Here is a 7,741-nt window from a genome sequence, read left to right as displayed (position 1 = left end):
CCTTCTGATCGGCAAGTCCTAGGCTCCCGCGTCCCTTTTAACCCACAAAACAACTTATATATGTGTGGTGCATCAGCTCTGATGTAACCCAAATTATGAGGTTCTGGGGTGAGGTTCTCAGGTTTCTGAATCAGATCGTGCTGTTAACAAGGTCCTTCAAGGTCCTTCAAGGGTTTCCTAAGCACCCGAGTGGCTCTGTAGCTTCAGATTTCTGTAAAATGCACACACACCCTGGAACAAAACAAAACGGACAGGTGAAACACCCAGAGCTGGAGAAGAGAGGAAAGGACATTTTGACAGGCAGGTCTAACCTTTCATCACAGTTAATTATTTTCCCCAAGGCACTCCAATCACAGTGAATTCGGGGAGGGATTTAAAACTTGTTTTCCCTGTGTAAGCAAATGGGGAGAGCTCCCTTGTACACAAAAAAATCAATGGGGGAGCAGAATCCCACCCCCGTCAATGGCTCTTGGGGTAAGAGAATTCTTGCTGAGCGTATCTCCCCTCTCCCAGTCTTTCCTAGATATTTATGCCATTTCTCCACCCCAACTTTCCCTATGCAAGCCAATGGGAGATATGGAAAAGCGTCCTCTCCTTCTCTTTCTCCCAGGGAAAAGATGATGTATCCCTCAGAAAAAAATCCAGGGAAGGGCAATGACCCTTGGGATAACAGGTTTAACTTGAAAAAGACCAACTACCATCCTGAAACTTTTACATGTTTCTGAGCGTTCCGGAATCTTGGCACCAGCCATGGTTCTTTGGTGGACCCTCTGCAAAATGGTCCAGACCCCTCGGCAAGTCAATAAGCCATCAGTGTGGCTCTGCTTCTCTCCTCTGAGAAGTGAAAGTAACTCACAGACAAAGAACTCAGCTTTCCAGATGTAGGAAGCTCCTCCCCAGATGCAGGACACACAGAGTGTTAACCCTGTAAACACCAAACCTCACAGTTTCATTCCCTCAGAAGGGGTGACCATGCCTGCAAATTGAATCCAATCCTGGCAGCAGATGAAATAGACTTTTCCTTTGTTGCTGTTTTTTTTAAACAAAACAAAACAAAAAACAGTCTTTAAATGTACCTTGCAATAAATGACATAATAGGCATCACTGAAACCTGGTGGGATAAGTCCCACGATTGGAATGTAATAATGGGGGGATACAATCTATTTCAGAGAAACAGACCGGACAAGAAAGGAGGAGGAGTGGCGTTATATGTCAGGGATGTGTATACCTGTGAAGAGATCCAAGATTTAGATCCTCAAAGCCAAAGTGAGAGCATTTGGGTCAAAATTAAGGGAGAGAAGAATAACAGAGACCTCATTGTGGGAGTTTACTATAGATCCCCAAGCCAAACGGAGGACATAGATGATGCCTTCCTGGAACAGACGGCCAAGCATGCAAAAGGAAGGGAGATAGTAGTAATGGGGGACTTCAATTACCCAGATATTTGTTGGACGTCAAACTCAGCCAAGAGCATAAGGTCAAACAGATTCCTCACTGGCCTTGCAGACAACTTCATTGTCCAGAAAGTGGGAGAAGCAACAAGAGGAACAGCCATTTTAGATCTGGTCCTAACCAATGTTGATGACCTGGTTAGTGGGGTAGAAGTGGAAGGATCATTAGGCGCGAGTGATCATGCTCTTCTGAAGTTTACTATACAGCGGAAAGGAGTAGCCAAGCATACTAGGACTCAATTTCTTGACTTTAAGAAAGCCGACTTCATAAAACTTAGGGAAGTGCTGGGTGAGATCCCATGGACAACAATAATAAAAGGAAAGGGAGTTCATGATGGCTGGGAGTTTGTTAAGAGGGAGATACTAAAAGCACAACGTCAGGCAATACCAATGAGACGGAAACATGGAAGGTGCCTAAAGAAGCCAGGGTGGCTATCTAAAGAACTTTTAACTGAATTAAGATTAAAAAAGGATGTGTACAAAAAATGGAAAAGGGGGGAAACCACCAAAGAGGAATTCAAACAAATAGCCAGCACGTGTAGACACAAAGTCAGAAAAGCTAAAGCACAGAATGAACTCAGGCTTGCTAGAGAGGTTAAAAGCAACAAAAAAGGCTTCTATGGGTATGTTCGTAGCAAAAGGAAGAACAAAGAAACAATGGGGTCACTCAGAGGAGAAGATGGTGAAATGCAAACAGGGGACACAGAAAGGGCTGAACTACTCAATGCCTTCTTTGCCTCAGTCTTCTCCGATAAAGAAAACAATGCCCGACCTGAAGAATTTGGAGCAAATGATTCAGCAAAGGAAACACAACCCAGAATAACTAAGGAGATAGTACAAGAATATTTGGCTAGTTTAGATGTATTCAAGTCTCCAGGGCCAGATGAACTGCATCCAAGAGTATTAAAAGAACTGGCAGATGTGATCTCAGAACCACTGGCAGTCATCTTTGAGAATTCCTGGAGAACAGGCGAAGTCCCGGCAGACTGGAGGAGGGCAAATGTTGTCCCTATTTTCAAAAAGGGGAAAAGAGAGGACCCAAATAATTATCGCCCAGTCAGTCTAACATCAATACCAGGGAAGATTCTGGAGCAGATCATTAAGCAAACAGTCTGTGAGCACCTAGAAAGGAATGCTGTGATCACCAATAGTCAGCATGGATTTCTGAAAAATAAGTCATGTCAGACTAACCTGATCTCGTTTTTTGACAGAATTACAAGCCTGGTAGATGAAGGGAATGCAGTGGATGTAGCCTACCTTGATTTCAGCAAGGCATTTGACAAGGTGCCCCATGATATTCTTGTAAAGAAGCTGGTAAAATGCGGTCTTGACTATGCTACCACTCAGTGGATTTGTAACTGGCTGGCTGACCGAACCCAAAGGGTGCTCATCAATGGTTCCTCTTCATCCTGGAAAAGAGTGACTAGTGGGGTGCCACAGGGTTCTGTCTTGGGCCCGGTCTTATTCAACATCTTTATCAACGACTTGGATGATGGACTCAAGGGCATCCTGATCAAATTTGCAGATGACACCAAACTGGGAGGGGTGGCTAACACCCCAGAGGACAGGATCACACTTCAAAACGACCTTGACAGATTAGAGAACTGGGCAAAAAAAAACAAGATGAATTTTAACAGGGAGAAATGTAAAGTATTGCACTTGGGCAAAACAAACGAGAGGCACAAATACAAGATGGGGGACACCTGGCTTGAGAGCAGTACATGTGAAAAGGATCTAGGAGTCTTGGTTGACCACAAACTTGACATGAGCCAACAGTGTGACGCGGCAGCTAAAAAAGCCAATGCAATTCTGGGCTGCATCAATAGGAGTATAGCATCTAGATCAAGGGAAGTAATAGTGCCACTGTATTCTGCTCTGGTCAGACCACACCTGGAGTACTGTGTCCAGTTCTGGGCACCACAATTCAAGAAGGACACTGACAAACTGGTACGTGTCCAGAGGAGGGCAACTAAAATGGTCAAAGGCCTGGAAACGATGCCTTATGAGGAACGGCTAAGGGAGCTGGGCATGTTTAGCCTGGAGAAGAGGAGGTTAAGGGGTGATATGATAGCCATGTTCAAATATATAAAAGGATGTCACATAGAGGAGGGAGAAAGGTTGTTTTCTGCTGCTCCGGAGAAGCGGACACGGAGCAATGGATCCAAACTACAAGAAAGAAGATTCCACCTAAACATTAGGAAGAACCTCCTGACAGTAAGAGCTGTTCGACAGTGGAATTTGCTGCCAAGGAGTGTGGTGGAGTCTCCTACTTTGGAGGTCTTTAAGCAGAGGCTTGACGGCCATATGTCAGGAGTGCTCTGATGGTGTTTCCTGCTTGGCAGGGGGTTGGACTCGATGGCCCTTGTGGTCTCTTCCAACTCTATGATTCTGTGATTCTGTGATTCTGTGATTCTGAAATGCCCTAGATATATCTGCCTAGATCCACTCTGAAACAGTGGTTTGACTTCACTCCTGGAGGTGCACGCCATACAGATGACAACATACAGATGACAACAACCATCAAGGTAAAGAGAAACAGTCTACAGTGGTACCTCGGGTTAAATACGCTTCAGGTTACAGACTCCACTAACTCAGAATTAGTACCTCAGCTTAAGAACTTTGCTTCAGGATGAGAACAGAAGTCGTGCAGAAGCAGCGGGCGGCCCCATTAGCTAAAGTGGTGCTTGACGTTAAGAACAGTTTCAGGTTAAGAACGGTCCTCTGGAACGAATTACCGTATTTTTTGCACCATAACACTCACTTTTTTCCTCCTAAAAAGTAAGGGGAAATGTCTGTGCGTGTTATGGAGGGAATGCCTACGGGTGGCATGCCTACGGATTTTCCTCCTCTAAAAACTATGTGCGTGTTATGGTCGGGTGCGTGTTATAGAGCGAAAAATATGGTAAGTATGTAACCCGAGGTACCACTGTATTACCAGTTTCCCCCTTGCAATGGGATCACCCTTCTGATCCTCAGAGAAATTTCCAGAATGTACTGAAGTACCTTTGTTATTTGTATGCGGGGACTTAAATAAGGCACAGAATTAGATTCATTTTGACGGAAATTATTTCTCCCCATGGATTTAAGGGGAGCGAAACCCATTTGTTTGGATAAGTTTTAATAATGTCTAGCAAAGCCTTCTTATTGAGTTTGACCAGCTTTCTAATGTTACTAATGGACCAGATTAAAATTCCCCAGATTTCAATACATAGTTGCAGAAGTAAACACAAGTAGTCCCCAAAGGTATAAAAGCTTGGGCGTTTAATGAAAAATGTGTGTTCAGCCCTCAAGAAGCTTCCAAAAATGGACTCCTTGCTTGGCTTGTCACAACATATATTTGAAATCTATGGGTTTCTCTTTCATTCTCCCATGGAGTCTTTGCAAACCATCTCACCTGCCCTGCAAACTGACTAGCCGGTACATGTTTGAATGGGCCACAGAGAACATAATAGATTTTTCTAGAAGTGGCCGCAGTGAAGACCAGGAGCTAATCTAGGCTCTTAAATGGAGGACATAGATGATGCCTTCCTGGAACAGATGGCCAAGCATGCAAAAGGAAGGGAGATAGTAGTAATGGGGGATATTTACCCGGATATTTGTTGGATGTCAAACTCAGCCAAGAGCATAAGGTCAAACAGATTCCTCACTGGCCTTGCAGACAACTTCATTGTCCAGAAAGTGGGAGAAGCGACAAGAGGAACAGCCATTTTAGATCTGGTCCTAACCAATGTTGATGATCTGGTTAGTGGGGTAGAAGTGGAAGGATCATTAGGCGCGAGTGATCATGCTCTTCTGAAGTTTACTATACAGCGGAAAGGAGCAGCCAAGCATACTAGGACTCAATTTCTTGACTTTAAGAAAGCCGACTTCATAAAACTTAGGGAAGTGCTGGGTGAGATCCCATGGACAGTAATACTAAAAGGAAAGGGAGTTCATGATGGCTGGGAGTTTGTTAAGAGGGAGATAGTAAAAGCACAACGTCAGGCAATACCAATGAGACGGAAACATGGAAGGTGTCTAAAGAAGCCAGGGTGGCTATCTAAAGAACTTTTAACTGAGTTAAGATTAAAAAAGGATGTGTACAAAAAATGGAAAAGGGGGGAAACCACCAAAGAGGAATTCAAACAAATAGCCAGCATGTGTAGACACAAAGTCAGAAAAGCTAAAGCACAGAATGAACTCAGGCTTGCTAGAGAGGTTAAAAGCAACAAAAAAGGCTTCTATGGGTATGTTCGTAGCAAAAGGAAGAACAAAGAAACAGTGGGGTCACTCTGAGGAGAAGATGGTGAAATGCAAAGAGGGGACACAGAAAGGGCTGAACTCCTCAATGCCTTCTTTGCCTCAGTCTTCTCCGATAAAGAAAACAATGCCCGACCTGAAGAATTTGGAGCAAATGATTCAGCAAAGGAAACACAGCCCAGAATAACTAAGGAGATAGTACAAGAATACTTGGCTAATTTAGATGTATTCAAGTCTCCAGGGCCAGATGAACTGCATCCAAGAGTATTAAAAGAACTGGCAGATGTGATCTCAGAACCACTGGCAGTCATCTTTGAGAATTCCTGGAGAACAGGCGAAGTCCTTGCAGACTGGAGGAGGCCAAATGTTGTCCCTATTTTCAAAAAGGGGAAAAGAGAGGACCCAAATAATTACCGCCCAGTCAGTCTGACATCAATACCAGGGAGGATTCTGGTGCAGATCATTAAGCAAACAGTCTGTGAGCACCTAGAAAGGAATGCTGTGATCACCAATAGTGCAGCAGAGAGAAGGAGGCGGAGTGGCAGAGCCCGGCGCCATGCTCTGCCACTTAGTCTCCTCCTGCCCGTGCAACATCTGGCAAGGAGGAGGAGGCGGAATGCGCCACTGGCTCTGCGCTCCATCTCCTTCTCTCTGCTGCACCTCCCACTGGGGTGTCCCACACGTGTCACGTGATGCGCCCCTCCCAAAAAAATGTGGGGTGCAAGTTCATGCCTTTGAGCTATGGCCATTAACTTACAAGGTTAGCAAAGTTACAAAGTTAGCAAGGGAATCTTCCACCCACTTTTAACCCTTACTAGGTACAGGACCCCACAAATGGGAAGGGATTCAGGGGATCATGCAGACAGACCCCACAAACACTCTCTCTCTCTCTCTCTCTCTCTCTCTCTCTCTCTCTCTCTCTCTCACACACACACACACACACACACACGGTTCAATGAATATGCATGAAGCTGGGCTGCACAGCATCTTCAGCAGATCTGGTGCCGCACTGGACAAAAGGAAGACTGACCGAACCCAAAGGGTGCTCATCAATGGTTCATCTTCATCCTGGAGAAGAGTGACTAGTGGGGTGCCACAGGGTTCTGTCTTGGGCCCGTTCTTATTCAACATTGTCAGGGGTTCAGGAGCAGAGGCGAGGGCAAGGGAGGAAACAGAGAGTGAAGGGGAGGAGTCCGAAGGAAAGATGAGCGATGACGATGACCCGAGATCTCCGAGTCTTTCCAGTGAATCGGAAGATTCACAGAAAGGAGCGCCAGTGACCAGAGCAAGGGGGGAGCTTAGGGGGACACCCCAGGAAGAAGGGACAAAAGGGGGTTCAGAGAGCAGCAGTTGGAAATCGGGGCCAACATCCTCAACAGAGCGCAGTGGGGAGGAAGGGCGCCAGGCGGCTCGCCGCAGGGAGGAGGACATGAGTCAGGAGTGGCCACACCTCCATCGGAGAGAGAAGAAACGGTCAAATGGAAAGTGGGAGGTTGGGCGCGCGCGCCAAGTTCAAATGCACAGGAAGGCGGCACAGTAAGTAGCCCGGAAAGGGAGCCAGGTCCTAAAGCCCGCCGCAAGGAGACAGAAGGGTCCGGGGGGTCAGCGTCAGAAGAGTCCTGGAAGGAAGAGACCACGGGGGGCAGAGGGACCCAGAGAAGAACGGTCAGGAGGAAAAGGTGGAGTAAGGCTAGGGTATTAAGTTGGTGTACAGGAGGCGGAGACTCAGACGGAGCTTCGCCGGTCTAGCTTATAAGACGTAGAGTTGCGCGCTACAGCTTGAAAATGGAAACTGTAAATCAATAAAGACTTTTATACAGTGAATGCTGGCTAGCGTGATCCTCTGTGAGCTTGGATCTGGAAGCAGCTCTGACAGTAAGCTCCGTCTCAAAAAAATCTTGGCACCTAAAACCTAGCAGAAAAGGGTGAAGACTGGTGCCTACTCACGAGCTCACGAACGGCAGACAAGATGACTGCCGAACAGCAGATAGCGGATCTGCAAGAAGCAGTGAGGCAAATGAATGCCGAGGTACTCGCATCCAGGAAGAGAG

The sequence above is a fragment of the Podarcis vaucheri genome, assembly GCF_965113315.1.
Source record: "Podarcis vaucheri genome assembly, chromosome: 14".
Taxonomy (NCBI): Eukaryota; Metazoa; Chordata; class Lepidosauria; order Squamata; family Lacertidae; genus Podarcis; species Podarcis vaucheri.
Note: the sequence above shows the minus strand (reverse complement) of the source record.